This window comes from Protopterus annectens, chromosome 12.part0, assembly GCF_019279795.1.
Source record: "Protopterus annectens isolate FY-2018-M chromosome 12.part0, PAN1.0, whole genome shotgun sequence".
NCBI classification, from domain to species: Eukaryota; Metazoa; Chordata; order Ceratodontiformes; family Protopteridae; genus Protopterus; species Protopterus annectens.
This window is the reverse complement of record NC_056746.1, coordinates 899,902,484-899,922,160: the sequence shown is the minus strand read 5'-3', so window position 1 is coordinate 899,922,160 and position 19,677 is coordinate 899,902,484. Positions and strand designations below refer to the sequence as shown.

The window sequence follows — 19,677 nt, the reverse complement described above, 5'->3', positions numbered from 1 at the left end:
AGTTGCAGTTAATTTAGTCATAGCCTATCATGGATCCTTGTGTGTTAGGCATGTTAGAAAACAGCATATTCTGAAAGCGAGATTGGCAGAACTTCATATACATTCTTGTCTTGGCAAATATTCTGTGCTAGCCTACTTCATCTTTGTTATGGAAAATGAGAGAGGAAGAGAAACAGAATTATGCTTTAAAACTGGTGCGTATGAGCCATCAGAAGAGTAAAGGGTGTGGAATTGTTAGAAACAAAATCCACAGTTATAAAATATGATCTGATGTTGTCAATTTTCATTCATTCCTCAACAATTGAGTTCAGATCCAACCCTTGGATCCAACTCTGCCATTATTTATAGCTTGTGGCCATTAGAAAATCTTCAAGCTCCTCCCTTACCCATAATGCTCTATCCCCTAACATACTTCAGAACTTGTTTGCTGCTTTGCATTTGGATGTGGTCGCTGTGAGCTCTCGAGTTTAGTCTTCAAAGACAAAAATAAGTTATCTTATTATCCTTTGTTATAGTTGCTATATTTCCTCCATATCTACATCTACATGCTAGTGTATTAATTTTTTCTTACCATTGTTTTACATGGTTAGTGTATTCTTCGATATAATTGTTGGTATCTCCTCCTTCTGTCTAAAAAAATAAATAAATACATTTTGTTTTGCTCTTTAGAAATTTTTGTCAAAATGTCTGCAAAAACACCTGGTTTTAAAAGGTGCCAGAATTGTGGTAATAAGTTGCCTCTTTCTGATGCATACGCCTTGTGTGTTTATTATCTAGGCACTGATCACCTTCAGAAAGATTGTGACATCCTTGGGCCATAGTGACTATAAGAGCAAGCTCATTTTAAAGGGTTTACTTCCTCCTTTGTTTTTGAAGGCTTTATTTGGGACTCAAACCCCCCCCCCCAAACCGATGACAGAGGAACACTCTAGAAAGCCTTAAGATCTGTCAGGCTCCTCCAACCCTTTTTCGGATCCAGTGGTGGAGCTCCAAGAAAGAAACACAAAAAGTTGGATTCACAGCCTGCTCCTTCTCTGAAGCCAGCATCAGACACCAAATTGGTTTCCTTGGACCCTGTATTATCAGATTGGAAGCCTTTACCTCGAACCAGATGTTCACCTTCCATAGATCCAATACCTCCTCGAGTCCCAGTGCCATATTTAGAGTCTCACCAGCATACAGGTCCCCCTCTGTAGACTCATCATCATGTTTTCAAGAAGCCTGACTGAAGCTGATGTGGATAAAATGATGAGGAAGTTTCTCTCGGAGCAGATTCAGATGGGAGTTCTTCTGGTTCCTACCCTTTCAGGTCAGGAAACCCTTACCAGCACTGCACTACCGATCTTTGCTCCTTCTCCAATTCAACCCGTGGTTTCAGAGCCCTTGTATCTAAGTTTTCCAGTACCATCTGAGTTGGATCCAAAGATCTTATCTTTGGCTCCAAGACCTTCTTTGAGTGCACCGGCTCTGATTGTGTCAGAGCAGACAACTCTAGGAGCCAAAGTGTCCCTGTCAAGTCCGAGGTGTTGGAGTTGACTTCAAAGTTGTCGGAGCCATCTTTGCTCCTTGGAGCCTCAGCATTGAATAGCCTGGCATGGACCTCTGCCTCAGGTGGACTGCCTTCAGAGCACGGGGAGCCGATGGTGCAAAAGCATGGCTTCTCAGCTCAGTCAGTTTCATTCTCCCTGAAGCATTCAGCTTTTGAGGTAATGCAGAGAGTGTTTTCTGCTTCTGCAGGACAGATGGCTCCTCTCCCCTCAGATCTCTGTTCTGGATCCCGTATATTTCTGTGCCTTGAGCCTTACCACTCTTCTTCACAGGGACAGCCAACCCAAAGTCTCTAGGTTACCCAGCAGGGTATTACCATTTCTTCCAATACCTCTCTGGAACACCTCAGCAAAGAAGTTCCTAGGAAGAGGGAGTACAAGAGGAAACACTTAGGCTCCCCTCAGGAATCAGTCCCTGAAGATATCAATTTTGATGAGGGGGAAGGGTCTCCAAGATCACCATCCGATGATGTCTCATTTGGGGACATTCTGGAGGTCGTTAAGCAGACGGGTGGTTGGTCTACTGATAACCCTTCCCAACAGGAATCTGTATTCTTGGAAGCCTTTGGGTCTGGCCCATCTGCTTCCTGGGTGACTCTGCCCGCCGATGAGCTCATTGATTTGATCCGTAGGTGGGCTTGGAAGGAACCAGACACAGCTCAGTCAATCTCCAAGAGAACTGACCAGATTTTGGCACCACCTAAAGGAAGGAAATTTTGGAGTGAGGGAGTACCTGTAGATGCCATGGTAGTGTTAACAGCCACCAAGGAACAGAGTTCTTCTGTCCGTCACCCTAACAGGGAGTCAAGGGCATTGGACAGATTTGGGAAGCAAGTTTATGCTTCGGCGACATTTGCACTTAGATCACTAAATTATTTGGCACACTTCACTAGATTGCAGAGGTATCCAATTAAGGAACTTTACAAGTCCCTTGCTGGGACCAGTACTTCTGAGGCCTCATATTTGGATACCATACAGTCGATCACTAATTTGTCCATGAGGCTTATTTCACATGGGCTGAAGGTACTTCAAGGGTGGCGGTTTAGAGCATTTCCATAAGGAGGCATACCTGGATGCAGTTGTAAGACTTTGTGGAGCCTTTCAAGTCCCCTTTAGTCAGTGCACTTTTTGACTGAAACTCTTTGTTTGGCCCTAAGCTAAAGAACACACTGTCCAGGTGCAAGCAAGATGGAAAGACTCTTTTTGCAGCAGGAGTACATTTTGTGACCCCTCAAAGGACCTTTTTCCAGGATGCAACAGTGAGGTTGAAAAATGTGATTCAGAAAGTCCCGGGGTCCTTTCCAAGGTCCATGTGATGATAGTTTTACCGGGGAAGGGGGGGACCTCGAATGTAAGACACTGCCCACACGGCAGAGAGGGAGACCTGCAGAACGAAGGGTCTAGAGATTCCTTCTCTCAAACAGACCCTAGCAGTGCTCCTGAAAGGAGGCACGATTGTCCACCTCTGGAGGCAGTCGATGGTTGTTTATGCCTGCACAAGAGAGCCTGTTTGAACCTTATAAAAGATACATGGGTGCAGAGAATTTTTTCCACAGGTTATATAATTCCCTTTTCCCTGCCACCTCCACCTCTGTGCAAAATTCCAGATTGTTCCGCCCAGTCAGAGGAAAGCAGCAGCACTAGAAATAGAAAAGCTGTTAGAAAAAAAGTCATCCAAGAGATCCCACCAGACCAGATAGAATCCAGAACTTACTCAAGATTCTTTTTAGTGCCAAAGACAGGGGACTGGAGACTGATTTTAATCTCGGCAGTTTGAACAGATCAGTCCAGCACACCAAAGTTCTGGATGGTCATGGTTCAGTTCATTCTGCCCTTTTTGTGCAAGGACGACTGGATGTGCTTGATGAATCTTCAGGATGCGTACCATCACATAAAAATGAACATAGAGTCCAGACGTTACTTGTGCTTCCAGCTGGGAGCCAGTCATTACCAGTTCAGAGCACTGCCCTTTGGCCTCACCATAGCCCCCAGGGTGTTCACCAGATGCCTGCCAGTGGTAGCAGCTCACTTCAGACTGCAGGGATTCCGAGAGTTTCCATACTTGGACAACATGCTCATGACCCCTTCGACCAGGTATCTAGTGATAAGAGCTCAAGACCACATATTCCAGACTTGCTCCCTTCTGGTAATTACCATAAATTACAGCAAATCTCAGTTAAAACTCTCTCAGACATTGGAATTCATAGGAGCTGCGGTAATAGTTCTAGTTCCCATAGCAAGATTTCATATGAAGATTCTTCAGTGGATGTTAGCAACTCAGTGGTCCATTCTTCATCAACATATGTCCACTCAGATAAGAATTACCCAAGCATGCAAAAGGTTCCTTTGCTGGTGGATCCACTCAGATCAGATTCTACAAGGCCATCCCTTCATTCTTCCTCAACCCAAGGCCATAGTGACCATAGACTCATCCTAGATTGGGTGGGGCACTTCCTGGGAAAAACAGTCAAAGGTACATGGTCCCCTGAAAAGGCCAGTATGCATATCAGTGTCCTGGAAATGAGAGCAATGCTCTTAGCATTGCAGGCTTTCCAAGAGTCTCTCCCTTTTGGGACAGTTGTGATTCAGACAGACAATATGAACATGGTTTGGACATCAGCAAACAAGGAGGAACCAGATCTTACCCCCTTGTGTTGAAAGCTCTCAAAGTTTGGCAATGGGCAATGTCATCCAACTGATTTCTGATAGCAGTGCGCATTCTGGGGATATCAGTCATGATGGCAGACAAATTGATCAGGTCCATTCTACTGCCTCACGAGTGGTCTCTCAACAAGAAAGTGGTAGAAGTGATTTTTTTGCCAATGGGGTTGAAAACTATGTGCCCAAAACTATGCTGTGACCTCTTTGCATCTCCCCTAAAAAACAAGTGCAGCAGGTTCTTTGCCATACTCCCCCCACCATGGGAATCACAGAGAGACGCTCTACTACATGACTGCCCCCCCCCCCAGACTCCCCTATGCATATTAACTAACACTCTTAATTCCCAGATTTTTACAGTAAGAATCCCAGATGAAGTCAAAGGCATCCTCCTTCGCCTTTACTGGCCACGACAAATTTGGTTCCCCTTTCTTTGGCTTCATGTAATCTGCCCTTCTTGGATTATGTAGCCAATTCCAGACTTCTGTCTTACCCAACAGACATGATTCACCTGGATATCTCGGACCTAAACCTTGACCGCATGGTTTCTCTAATTCTGTTGATAGCCAGACAACTTACTTCTCTCTTCATCATATACATTTGTCTTCCCATAAATCTTCCACAAAAAAAAATTTACAGAAGCAAATGGAAAAGATTTATTGACCCTTTTCAGCACCATTGCATAGTGTCCTTGAACTTTTAGCAACAATTTTCAGTGAAGGAGTCGGCTCCTCAGTTATTGAAGTACAACTAGCTGTCATTTTTAATTTTCATGTAGGAATTGAAAACTCCTCCTTGGCTTTATCAAAACTTTATAAGGCCTTTTTGAAAAGTACCCTTCTTTTGAGGCCTACTTATAACGATCCAACTTCACCATGTGACTTAAATTTAGTATTACAGGCCTTAATTCACTTCCCTTTCAAACCAGCAGCAAAATGCAAACTTAAGTTTTTGACCTGGAAAACTATATTTTTGGTAGCCATAACCTCTGCTAGCAGACTGCCAGGATATCAAGCTTTGTCCTCTAAACCTTCTTACTTAATATTTCATAGGGATACAGTCGCTTTACAAACCAATCCTTCCTTCCTTCCTAAGGTGTTGTCAGAATCCAACATCAGCAAATCTATTAATCTGCCAGATTTCTTTCCAGGATCTTACAAACAAAGCAGAATACATGATGTTAAGTTGTCTCTCTTGCCTTCATTCTTGCTGGTTGGGATCGGAGCCAATCCTTGGCTCCGACTCGGCCATCTTCTGTAGCTTGAGAACTGTTTACTGGCTCGAGGCTACCCCTTATCCCATGATGCCTAGTGCTAGCTACCCAGATCTCGTTTGCCGCTTCAGCTGCAAGGTGTCATTTTTCTGGCTCAGGCTCGTATAAAGTTTCTTTATATAACTTTTTTACTAGAAGTAGTCGTTTTTCTAGGGGTTTTTGTTAACTTTTAGTCTTGTATTATTGTGTTAGCTAAGTGTGTTTTTGTAGCTTCCCTACCTCCCCTTTAGAACTCGTTTAATTTAGAGAGTTCTCCCCCTCCTCCTTATCCTTTTCTTGTCAGGTTAGCCGTTTAAGTTGGAGGCTTTCCTTCTACCTTCTTTATAGGCTAGCTGTTTGAGTTAGAGACTTTCCTGTCAAAAAAAAAAAAAACATTTTGCTTTAGTCTGCAGTATACTGTGTTTTTCTGTAGACTGTATTTTGATTGGTTAGCTATTGTATTTTTTGTTACAGGATGTCAAAAGAATCCAAGGTGTCTGGGTTCAAGAAGTGTGACAAATGCTGTCAGAAAATGTCTCTGACAGATGGGCACACTTCTTGCGTCTATTGTTTAGGATGTCCTTCATGGATGCATCTGCAGTCATAACAACTGGGTTGTCCTGTCGTCAGGCAGCCCTTCGGTCGGCCGGATTCCAAAGTCTGGGTCCGGCTTCGGCTGATGTCGCACTTCACCCGACGTCATCTCTGCTGGTCTTCGGGTATAAAGGCATCAGCCGACGCCATTTTCCTCAGTCTTTCTTGCGCGTGGCCGAAGCAGAAGCTGTTCGCAAGTGCCGGTCGGTCAGATCCAGAGATTACTACTACCGAATACTACTTGAAGACTTCTAAGGCTAAGTACCCCGTTGGGGACTCTTTCTTGCCTCAGCCGATGTCAGAAAAAGTCAATAACTGTTTAACTTGTGGGAAACAAATACCTCATAAAGATTTCCACTCTTACTGTTTGCCTTGTTTAGGCCCAGACCACGACGTAGCAGCCTGTTCGGCCTGTGCTTCCTTCAACCGACGAACGCTTAGGCGTCGGTCGGAGTTTGCTGTACAGTTTTTCGGCTCAGATTTTGCGTACATTATGCTGTCGGATCCTCCGACTACCCAAATTGTTAAAAAACGCAAAGAAAAAGACCGACACTCGCGGTCCGCGGTTTCGGCCGAAACCACGGTTAAGCAAACCGCGAGTGTCTCGGTTTCGACCGAAACCGAGAAAACTGATCAAAATACAGCCGAATCAATGACTACTACTGAGGTTTCTGCCACTTTACTTGAAACAGCCTCAGAAATTATACCTACAACTGTGGTTACTAGTGACTTATCAGACACCATCCCTTTGGATGTCTCTACCCCAGCACGTGGTGCTGCTAGGCCTCCTGCAGCCATGTCTATTAAGGCCTTTGCCAGGGCTAAAGCAGCCAAATCTACTAAATCAGTGCCTGTTAAACCCCCCTCAACCAGGCCCACTTCTAGTTCACAAATGCTTACTCTGGCAGAAGATTTAATATCCTTAATTAGGTGATCTCAATCTCACCCAGACAGGGCCTCTCAACCCCCAGAAAAGAGACCTAGAGCAGAGCCCCCCGAGCCTGTCTCCTCTGATGATTCTGCGGATGACTCAGATATTACAGACCAGCCAGAGGCTCCTTTTTCCAATTATGAAGACTCCGATGCTGAAGAATCCATCCCAGCTGCCTCTCCACCAGAGGAATTCTCCTTTGGAGAAACCTTACATGCCATGAGAGAACAATTCCAATGGCAGCAACAGGATTTCTCAGATTCCAGAAAAAGACTTAGAACTTTTCTGCACTTACCACAACATAGGCCCTTAGCTATACCTCCTGTCCTTTCTGTTGTGGACGATGCATTTAATGATGTCTGCACTGCACCTGATTCCTTACCTCCAGCCCCTGCCAAACCAGATAGATTTTACAGGGTGCCAGACACTCATCACCACCTATACAAGGCCCCTCTGGCAGACCCCGAAACTATATCCCAGGGGCCTAAGGCAGTAGTCTCGACCACAGCAAAAAATCCTATTCCTTCTGAAAGGGAATCCAGGTCTTTAGACAGATGGGGCAAAAAAGTTTACACCTCTGCTACTCTCTCAGCTAGAGCTTTAAACTGTCAGTTTCACATGATACAATACCAAGAGTTTATGCTTGATCAGTTAACTAAAAAGCTATCCTTTGATGACTCTATAGATAAGAAATATGTATTAGAAATGGTAAATAACATACAACAGGTTAGTAACCATTCTTTAAAATGTGGCTATGATGCACTGGAGGCTTCATTTAGATCAGCCATGACTGGCACAGTGATAAGAAGACATGCATGGTTGAAGGAACAGGCCTTACCGGATCATGTTAAAGCTAAGTTATTAGATGCTCCTATGGATAAGGCCAGTTTGTTGGGTACACCTGCCCAGCAGGTAATGAAGAAAATGGAAGAAAAGGCAAAATCTGTACAAACGGTGAAAGATTTCTTACAGGTTCAGCCCCCAAGGTTTAGCAGGAACTGGCCTGCCAAAATTGGTCCTTTCCTGACTCCACAAGATCCCAAAGGGGCAGGAATAGACGTTCCAGAGGCAGAAATCAATCCAGAGGGGTGCCTACAGAGGCGACAGTGGCAAGGTAATAACAGAGGCACAGACACAGCCACTACCACTGCAACAGGACAATCACAATGACTTGACTCTAACTCCGCCTACCAGGGAACAAATAGCAGCACCATTAGGCGGAAAATTAGCCTTATTTTCGAAAAATTGGCACTATGTCACAAAAGACAAGTGGATTTTGCAAACCATAGACCAAGGTTACGGTTCCACTTCCACACTTTACCAGTCAAAGAGGAATGCCAAACCTGCCTCCAAATCAAAAAATAGAAGCTCTACAGCAGATAATGCAATTAACAAAAATGAGAGCTGTGGAAAGAGTACCAATAACAGAACAAGGCAAAGGATTCTACTCCAGACTATTCCTAGTTCCAAGAAAAGAAAAAAGTTGGAGACCTATTCTCGACCTGTCCATCTTAAACACATACATCATTGTCCCAAAATTCAAAATGCTGACCCTACAGCAACTTCTTCCCATGCTGGGCAAGGAGTGTTGGCTGGTAACTCTAGATCTCAAGGAGGCATACCTGCACGTCCCCATTCGACCAAATTGCAGAAGATACCTCAGATTTCTTGCAGGATCAGAGCACTATCAATTCTCAGCATTGCCCTTTGGCTTATCTACTGCCCAGAGTATTCACAAAATGCCTGGCATCAGTAATCGCCCACTGCAGACTACAGGAATCCAAATTTATCCATACCTGGACGACTGCCTGCTACAAGCGGACAACAAAAGCAAGCTGACAACAGATTTGCAAAGGGTCATTTACTTGCTACAAGCCCTGGGATACACAGTCAATTTTCAAAAGTCAAGGCTGATACCATCCCAAACAAGGACATTCTTGGGCTGAATTGGACACAGTAAAACAAATGGCATTCCTAACTGCAGAAAAACAAAAGAACTCCCTCTTTACTTCTTGGCACTAACAAAACAGAACAAGCTAACAGCAAGAAAAGTTCTGCAGGCCTTGGGCTTCATGGCATCATGCATAATCTTGGTCCCACATGCCAGACTGCATATGAGAAAACTACAGTGGTACCTAAAGAATTTATGGTCCCAACACAGGCACAGCCTAGAAGCAGAAATACCACTAATCCCATGCCTAAAACAGGAGTTCCTATGGTGGGCTCAAGCATGCCAGACAAATCCAGGCCTACCCTTTCACAACTTTCGAGCAAGCCAAACCATCACAACAGACGCCTCAGACCTAGGATGGGGGGCTCACATGCTGGACAAATGTGTACAGGGATTGTGGACTCAGGACCAGCTACACCTGCACATCAACCAAAAGAAATGCTGGCAGTAAAACTGGCAATCCAAAATTCAGCCCATTTCTCAAAGAAGGCCATTTGATGATAAGGACAGACAACACCACAGTCATGTGGTACATCAACAAACAGGGAGGCACTCATTCATACCCCTATGCAGAATGACTTTGGACCTTTGGAACCTGGCACTCAGCTACAACATCCAGTTACAGGCAATGTTTGTACCGGAAAGGAGAACACTCTAGCAGACATATTAAGCAGAACCACCTCGGATGCTCACGAATGGATGCTACACCGGACATCTTCAAGACCATCACAAAGAAATGGGGAATGCCGCAGATAGATCTATTCGCTTCCCTCTCAACCACCAGCTCAAAAAATTCTGCACAAGGACATTCCACCCACTTGCATGGAAGGTGGATTCGCTCTCCTTCAGCTGGAAAGGTCTGACAGCATATGCATTCCCACCTCTTCCCTTGATACACAAGGTATTACTAAAAATCAAGGAGGAACGTCCAAGGATAATCCTGATAGCTCGAACTGGCCAAGACAACACTGGTACCCATTGCTGAGGAGCATGTCTCGGGACAAAATGTGGGCAATACCCCTGATGCCTTTGATGTTAACTCAGAACAACTACAGCATCATGCATCCAAACCTAAAAACTTTGCAACTGACTGCATGGAACATCACATAGCAGCAACTAATCCAGATCTTTCCCAAAGGGTTAGAGACATTATCCTTGAAGCCCGCAGACCTTCAACAAGAAGGAACTATGCAGGAAAATGGAAAAGGTTTGTCATTTGGAGTGCTGAAAGAGGAAAAGACGTGTCGAATATAGATATTGCTAACATTCTTGAGTATTTGGCAGAGCTACTACATACAGGCCTGTCCTATTCCTCCATCAAGATACATGCATCAGCTATTTCAGCAGAATACCGCTTTGATCCACCGGTCTTTTCACATCCTCTACTCAGGCAGTTCCTCAGAGGGATCAAGAATGTAAAACCTCCTAGGAAACCACCATTGCCAGCTTGGGACTTGAACTTTGTGCTAGAAAAGTTGACACTCCCGCCTTTTGAACCAGCAGCAACAGCAGACCTACAGCATCTATCATGGAAAACTGCTTTCCTACTGGCAATAACCTCAGCAAGGAGGGTTTCTGAACTTCAGGCCCTAATGGCAGTACAACCCTTCCTAATCTTCCACCAAGATAGAGTGTCCATGAGAACTAATCCTACATTTATGCCTAAGGTGGTATCCAGAGTGGTAGGTAGGTGACCTACCTTCTTCCCCAACCCACAAAACAGAGGGGAAAGAATGCTGCATACCTTGGATGTACATAGACAGCTACGCTACTACCTGGACAGAACCAAAAGTAACAGAAAAACTGACCAGCTTTTTGTAGCCTATGCAACAGGAAGGGAAGGAAAAGCAATTTCCAAACAGACAATCTCCAAATGGATAGGAAATTGCATACGATTCTGTTACTCCTTCCATGGAAAAACAATTCCACAGAACATAAGACCTCATTCTACAAGGGCAACAGCCACTACCACAGCCTTCTTACGAGGAGTGGCAACCAAGGACATTATTGAGGCGGCTACTTGGACCTCCGTGCATACATTTGCCAAGCATTATAATTTACCTCTGTATTCCAGATCCCGAGCAGGGTTTGCCACTGCTGTACTGCAAGGGATCCTAACCACACCATAATTTCTTCTTCCTCCTCCCTAGTTGGCTATGGTATTCTACCCAGTTGTTATGACTGCAGATGCATCCATGAAGGACATAGTACAGTTTTGTACCTACCATAAATGTAGATGTCCGAACTGGATAGCATCTGCAGTCAGGATTACCCTCCCTCCTTCCCCTCTGTGGTACTCCTAGGGTATTTACCCCCCTAATAGCTAGCTGGTGGGGGGAGTCTCTTATGGTGTATTTGTTTGTATATATGTACATACATGCTTATTTCTTGTGTTTGCCTTCTATTTTTTTGGAAACATTGGCATTTATCCAAAATTTAGCCTTCCAAGAGGTCAACTGGCATCTGGGGCAAGAAACACTGAGGAAAATGGCGTCGGCTGATGCCTTTATACCCGAAGACCAGCAGAGATGACGTCGGGTGAAGTGCGACATCAGCCGAAGCCGGACCCAGACTTTGGAATCCGGCCGACCGAAGGGCTGCCTGACTACAGGACAACCCAGTTGTTATGACTGCAGATGCTATCCAGTTCGGACATCTACATTTATGGTAGGTACAAAACTGTACTTTCTGTGCACCTGCAGGACTCTTGTTCTATATGCCATGCATTTAGTCCAAGAGTTCTACAGGAGCGCAAGAATAAGCTTATTCTTAGAGGTCTTTTAAAGCCCCAGGATTCACTGGCCAAGACTCAGCCTGTGAATTCCCCTAAATCTACCAAATCGTCGGCTCCAAGTTCGGAGTCTTCTTTGGTTCAGACTCTACCTGCTACTTCGGTTCCAGCTGGAACCGATAAGAGTATCTCCCCGTCTGCTCCATCGGAAACTTCAGAGCCTTCGCGGAGCCACAAGAGGCTGAGGTCCCCTTCTCTGGAATCGATACATTCGGCTCCTCGGTCTCCCCTGCTTCTGAGTGAGCGCAGTCACAGATCTTCTCACTCCTCTCGATCCTCTAGGCTCTCGGATCATGATGTGGAGAGAGTGGTCAGTAGGTTGCTAAAGTCGCAGGCACTTGCCAAGATGTTGTCCAGCCCTCCTCAACAGGTGTCGGCTCCGTCCACTTCTATCAATGTTCCTCCTCCGACTCCATTGAGCTCTGAGCCGGAGTTCGTTGGGGTTTGAGTAGTGGAACCATCGGCTCAGATAACTCTATCTCCTTCGGTTCCATCGTCGGCTCCGATTCTTTCGATGGTGCCATCCGTCGAGAGATCTGGACGCCGGGGCTCCCTCATTGGCTTCGAGGGGGCGAATGGCATCGGACCCTTGTCCCGACTCCGTTCTCTCTCTCTGGGCTTCGGCGCAGGTGAGCTCAGCTATTACATCGGCCTCGGAGCCGTCTCCCTCTGTGCGGAGAAGGATTCCAATTTCCTTGGAACCGGAGCCTTCTCTGCATCTTGGCAGGGACACCTTTGATGTCATGAGGAGTGTGCTGGCCACTGAGTCAGCTCCACTATCGGCCCCATTGGCTCCGTCCCCTGTAGTACCTGTGCCAACCTCTGCTCCTCCTCCAGACCCCAAGCGTGGGGAACCGGCACTCCAGGGCACCCCATTGGGTGTTTCCTCCTCTTCTGAGGCCTCCCCTGATCATTCAGAGGAGCCCCCTCATAAGAAGAAGTGGAAGAGGAAGCACATTGACTCCCCTGAGTCTGTCACTTCTGATACAGACTTAGATGATTCGGAAGGGTCCCCGAGATCCCCCTCTGAAGATGTTACCTTTTCGGACATCCTAGAAATGTTTAAGCAGAGGGGGAACTGGAATCCCCTAGCCCCTACTGAGGATGAGTCTGTATTCCTGGATGCATTCGGTTCCCTACCTTCCACCTCCTGGGTTACTCCGCCTTTCGATCCACTTATGTCAGTGGTGGCTCGAAAGGCTTGGTCAGCCCTGGATACAGTGGAACCAACTCCGAGGAGACCTGGCAAGTTCATCACAGCACCCCATGATAAGCAGTTCCTTACCAAAGGTGCTCCTGTTGATGCCATGGTGGTAACAGCAGCCACCAAAAAAGAGTTAGCGGAAACCTCTTCATCTGTCCATCCTCCTAACAAGGAGTCTAGGACCATGGACAGATACTGGAAGCGAATGTTTGCTTCAGCGACCTTTTCTATGAGGTCACTGAACTACTTATGCCATTTTACCCGACTTCAGAGGGATCTCCTTAAAGAGCTCGGAGATGCTCTTCATGATCCATCAACTGAGGGGGCTCAAGCTAAAGTGGCTTCCCAGCTGGCGACCCTTAATTCCGTAGTCAACTCCTCCATGAGGCTCATTTCCTATGTAGCCGATGGTGCGAGTAGAGCCGCAGGTACAGGTGTGGCCCTTAGGAAACATGCATGGATGCGGTTGTGTAATTTTGTGGAACTCTTTCCAGCGTCATTCACCAACACCCCCTTTGATGTTTCCTTTCTTTTTGGACCACAGGTGAAAGACACTTTGACTAGGTGTGAGCAAGAAGGCAAGACTCTCTCTGCCATGGGAGTCTGTTTTTCCACTCCTTCTAGACCATACCTCAAGGGTCAGAAGAGTGGCAAAATGTGGTTCCGGAAATCCCAGGGAGCCTCGCCTGACACACGTAGCGATTTTTCCTCCAGGAGCAGAGGGGGAAACAACAACAGACGCCACCCTCATGGCAGAGGGGGTCCGCAAAACCAGGGCAGCAGAGAATCCTTCTCTGAGAAGCCCTTTCAGCATCCACAAAGGGTTGCCCGGCTGCCTGCCTCTGGAGGCAGTCGGGGGAAGACTTTCACTGTATCCAAAAGCCTGGCAAAATTTAACGCAAGACAAATGGGTATGGTCAATCATATCCGGAGGTTACAAAATTCTGTTCCATCAACCCCCCCTTACCATCAAGCAAATCCCTTCCAGATGTTCCACCCAATCTGAGGGACCAAGCAGTCATAGAAGTTTCAAAACTGCTAGAAAAAAAGAGTCATCCAGGAAGTCCCAGCAGACCAACATGGATCTGGAAACTTACTCAAGGTTCTTTTTGGTACCAAAAAAGACAGGGGACTGGAGATCGATTCTGGATATCAGCAGACTTAACAAGTCTGTTCAAAGAACAAAGTTTTGGATGGTCATGCTACAGTCCATTCTACCCTTTCTGGGTCAGGACAATTGGATGTGCTCCATAGATCTTCAGGATGCGTACTACTACATCAAAATGGACAGATGCTCCAGGAGATTCCTTCGCTTCCGGCTGGGAGTCGGTCATTAACAGTTCAGAGCTCTGCCCTTTGGTCTCACCACAGCCCCCAGGGTGTTCACCAAATGTATGGCAGTGGTCACGGCTCACTTGAGATGTCGAGGATTCCAGGTGTTTCCATATCTAGACTGGCTCCTCACTGCTACTACCAGGCATCAACTTCTGCAAGCCAGGGACTACACTATCACAATCTGCTCCCAGCTAGGCATTACAGTAAACTTTGAAAAATTTGCCTTGTTGCCCTGTCAATCTATCATCTATATAGGAGCAGACTTAGACACAAGGAACATGTCTGCAAGACTACTGCCAGAAAGGGTGTCTACAATTTGCCAGCAAGTACAGATTCTAATGCAGAGCAAAAGGATCCATGTCAGGTTCGTCCTTCAAACTCTAGGTTCCATGGCAGCGGCAATTCTTCTAATCCCACTGGCCCGCTTTCACATGAGGATCCTTCAGTGGCTTCTGTTCACACAGTGGTCTTTCCAACAGCTGCCCATGTCTCGTGATCATGATTACAGAAGCATGCAAAAGGCACCTTTCCTGGTGGATGGTCTCCCCAATAGTGACTCAGTGCAGACCCTTCATTCAGCCCCCTCAGGTTGCCACAGTGACCACAGACACCTCCCTGATAGGGGGGGGGATATCAGGGCAGGACAGTCCAAGGCACTTGGCAGCCTCACGAGTTCCACCTGCATATAAACGTCCTAGAAATGAGAGCCGTGCTCTTTGCGTTGCAAGCTCTTCAAGACTCTCTCCCTTCTGGGACCATCGCAGTTCAAACGGACAACATGTCAGTGGTGTGGTACATCAACAAGCAGGGCAGAACCAGGTCCTACCCCCTATGTCGAGAAGCACTCAGACTCTGGCAGTGGGCGATTTCCTCCCAACGATTTCTGATTGCAACGCACATCCCTGGGAGGTCCAACGTCATAGCGGACAGGCTCAGCAGAGCTATTTTCATGCCTCATGAGTGGTCTCTGAATCAGGTAGTTGTGGATCTGATCTTCTGCAAATGGGGACAGCCTTGCTGCGATCTTTTTGCCATCCCCTTCAACAGCAAATGCAGCAACTACTTCTCCCTTCTTCCGCTTCCAGGTCACACACCCAGAGACGCTCTAGTCCACGATTGGCCTAAGGGACTTCTTTATGCCTTCCCTCTGTTTCCCCTGATACCGAAACTCATACAGACAGCAATATCGTTGGGTTGCAAAATAATCCTCATTGCCCCCTACTGGCCTCGACAGATATGGTTTCCGTTCCTGCACCATTACCTTCTCGATCAGCCCTGGACTCTGGGTCCAATTCCAGACCTACTAATTCATCAGTCAGGCGGGCTGCATCAATCCCTCCAAACTCTCCAGCTCACAGCTTGGTTGCTCCACTTCCAACCTTAGCCAGGCTTCCTAGCATTTCCCCGGCCGTGCGTGAGATTATTGTCTCCTCTCACAAGTCCACAACTAGAAAGACTTATGCTAGCAAATGGTAACATTTTTCTTGTTGGGCAGAGGCTAGGAACGTAGATCCTTTTTCAGCCCCAGTCCATGAAATTTTGGAGTTCCTAGCTCAACTTTTTCATTCTGGGTCCGCTTCTGCTACAATCAGGGTTCAATTGGCGGCCATTTCTAACTTTCATGTTGGGTTGTCTAATTCAAACATTATGTCTCATAAGTTCTGTAAGGCCTTTTTAAGAGGGACTACTCTCCTTAGACCTCCAGTTAGAGATCCCCCTCCTCCTTGGGACCTTAATTTGGTACTAACTTCCTTAATTATGCCCCCCTTTGAACCTGCAGCATCCTGCTCCATTAAGTTCCTATCTTGGAAAACACTTTTTCTGGTGGCTCTTACTTAAGCCAGATTGTCTCTGAACTTCAGACACTATGTGTCTGTCCTCCATACTTGGTTTTTCATAAGGACAGGGTTGCTCTGAGGACTAATCCCTCGTTCCTTTCGAAAGTCTGCTCAGAAAACAATTTAAACCAATCTATATACCTTCCTGTGTTTTTCCCTAACCACACCAACAAGGCAGAATACAAATTACACCAATTGGACGTTCATAGACAATTGCGTTTTTACTTGCATAGGACTAAGGATATAAGGAAGTCGGACCAACTATTCCTTTCCTACGCTCTAGGCAAACAAGGTCTCCCAGTTTCCAAAGTGACCTTATCCAGGTGGTTGTCTCACATTATTACTTTCATTTATCAATTGAGAAACAAAGAGTTGCCTATCAAACCGAAAGGTCATTCTACTAGGGTTTTGGCCACCTCTGTAGCCTTCCAGTCTAGGTTGCCCATGGATTCTATCTGTGCAGCTGCTACATGGGCAAATCCTCATACCTTTATTTCTCATTACAAGCTAGATATGGTTTCCAGGAGCAAAGCTGACTTTGGTTCCACTGTTCTGAAGAGTCTGTTCCAATGATCCGCCCAGGATTGTAGGTGCTAGGGACGCTGTCCCAACCAGCAAGAATGAAGGCGAGATAGACAACTTAACATAAAGAAGTTATGTACCTACCATAATGTTCCATGTTAGCTGTCTTAATCTCGCCTTCTTTCTTGCGTCCCACCCTCCATCCCCCTGTCCCATTGGATCGAGAGGAGTTTTGGTTTCACTGGCTGAGTGTTTTCTGGTTTGTTTCCTCTACTGACTTGAGAGTATGACAGGTATGCTCAACCTGTTTGTTTGGACAGGTTGATTCTCTGGCTATGTCTGGGGTTAGCTATTACAAACGAGATCTGGGTAGCTAAAGCTAGGCATAATGGGATAAGGGGTAGCCTCGAGCCAGTAAACAGCTTTCTAGCTATAGAAGATGGCCGGGTCGGAGCCGAGGATTGGCTCTGATCCCAACCAGCAAGAAAGAAGGCGAGATGAAGACAACTAACATGGAACGTTATGGTAGGTACATAACTTCTTTTTACAGTTAAGTTGGAAGTTCATAGGTAATTACGTTTTTACTTGCATAGAACAAAGGACTTCAGGAAAAACAGATCAATTATTTGTCTCTCTTGTGAATTCCAAATTAGGCAAGCCACTTAGCCTAACCTTAGCCAAATGGCTGACTGACTGTTTTATCCTTTGTATATAACAAATTGGGTCTTTCCTTACCAAAACCTTTGAGAGCCCATTCAACCAGATCCATGGCAAAATCACCAATATTTTTATTCAAGGCTTCTATGGATGATATATGTTTAACTGCTACTTGGGCTAATCCTCATACTTTTATTACTCATCTGGTCTCGTGGGGAAGAACAGTCTTCAGCTCAACTGTGCTCAGGAATATCCTTTCTTAGAGTCCTCCCGGTATTTCGGGTAGCTGTGGACTCTGTCCTAATTGGTGAGGAATGAATGAAAATTGACGGCAGATAAAGAAATTATGTACTCACCATAACGTTCCATCTGTGTTGTCTATTGTCATTTTTCCTCAACTCCCCTCCCACCTACCCCCTACCTTTGAACTAATGACTTCTGGAAGAGCAAGAGCTTATAAGGGAACCACTGTTCCTTATATTGAGCTCCAGATTTAGGTTTTTATTTCCAGGGTTTTAATATGTTTTTTCGAAACTGTAAGCCAGCAAGCAAGGTCTGAGGTATGTTGGGGGATAGAGCTTTATGGGTAGGGGAAGAACTTGACAGTTTTCTAGTGGCCACAAGCTGCAACTAATGGTGGAGTCAGATCCAAGGGTTGGAGCCAAACCCATTTGTTGAGGTAGAATGAAAATGGACAAAACAGATGGAACTTTATGGTGAGTTCATAACTTTTTTTGAAGTTGAGAAATGGTGTATAGTTTGAGTAATACACGTGTGATCAGGTACCATGAACAATTTCCGCACCAAAATTCAAAAATAGCCTATTTATAAACACCTTTATTTAGTTATTGTTTAAGATGAAAGCAGAAATACATTAGTAGAAAAGAAAACAAACCATATTAACATTTTCATTCTTAATCGTACTCTTTCTTTTTAGCAAATATAATTCACACCAGCATTGCATAAACAACTCAATTTCTGCCATCCCTTAAACTTCATTCCTCCTCCTCAACATTATTCCACTTATATTGTTAACATAAACTCCATTTTTGTATGTAACTTGCTCCTTCCCTTTTCTGTTGATGCTACCACAAGTTTTTCTATCTCCTTTACAGTATTCCGTACTTCACTTGCAGCCGGTTTAGATTGTAAATTCCATTTTCTAGTTATTGCTTTTTTTTGTCAGCCAATAACATTAAGCTTAGTTATGTATTAATATGTCTAGGCCAGTGGTTCCGAAACTTTGCAACCTGGAGGACTCCTTTTATAAAGGATATATTTTGGCAGACCCCTGTATTTTGGATTGTGTTTTTAGACTATTAATTAATAATTCATATCAATAAAGCAACATTTGAATTTTAAAAATTAGTTGTATGTTTTGAAGGATTGAAAATTAAACACACTCCAACTTCTAAAACTGTCAGATAAGCTAAATATGCACTTGAATTAATTTCTAGAATGAATTTTGCATTAAGGCACTTCCAAATATTATTAAATGTCATAGGTTTTCTTAAATATTTCTGTATAAGTTATGTTGAAAACACGTAATCAGGCACCAGGGCTAATAACTGAACTCCGGTCACCTGGTCTGTAATGAAAGCTATACCAACATTTCTGGCTATTATGAAAGTAAATTTCAACAGGAAAATAAAACTTAAGATCAAATTGCTATCATACCTCCTCTGAACCTAATGCTTAAAGCACATGTTTAAGCTTAGTTATGAATTAAAAACGTAACTAACCAACCAAAACAATTCCTCCATTTGAAACAAAGTACTAATTATTAATCTATGCATTATGTGCGCAGTTAACAAGAACTGTCAGTTTTGCTTAGATCCAGTGTACCACAGTATGAGCAAAGGAGTTGGGTGAACTGACATACAGTTAAGGGGAATGAAACCTGCTTTACTAAGAGCCTTGTTTAAGCTGAAGAAATAGGAACGAAGATAAAATTACTTTGACTGGATGGCTGTGATAATTAATACTCATTGAAATACAAATCTTGAAACAAGAAAGCAGTTTCTGGTATCCAACATTGTGCCAATAATGAAGCAACTCAAATGATTCCCACTGCATTATTTTTATCTGCAAGCCTTCCACACAGAAACAGTTGCAGCCTTTTCCAACAACTATAGGTATATAAAACATGCTTTACATAAATGTTAAACAAGAGTGAATGAAAAAGAAATCTAGCCCAATGATATATAGTCAACAAATTCCAAAAAAAATGCATCATTCGGAGAAGAGTATAATCCAAAAAAGCTTTAATCTCACTCTGTTAAAATGTCATTCCCTGAGTGATGATTTATTTATTTATTTATTTTTTTAATTAAACAAAACTGATTGGTACTGAAGCCTGCTGTGAAAATATCAGCTAACAATAAGTTTTTATTAGTG

General features: G+C 44.7%; 1 protein-coding gene across 1 annotated transcript in view; it reads left to right on the top strand.

The window, feature by feature from the left end:
* The window catches only part of ARFGEF2 (ADP ribosylation factor guanine nucleotide exchange factor 2), a 2,483,667-nt gene that overhangs the window by 1,122,215 nt on the left and 1,341,775 nt on the right, over positions 1 to 19,677 (top strand). The gene's annotated exons all lie outside the window — the stretch shown is intronic.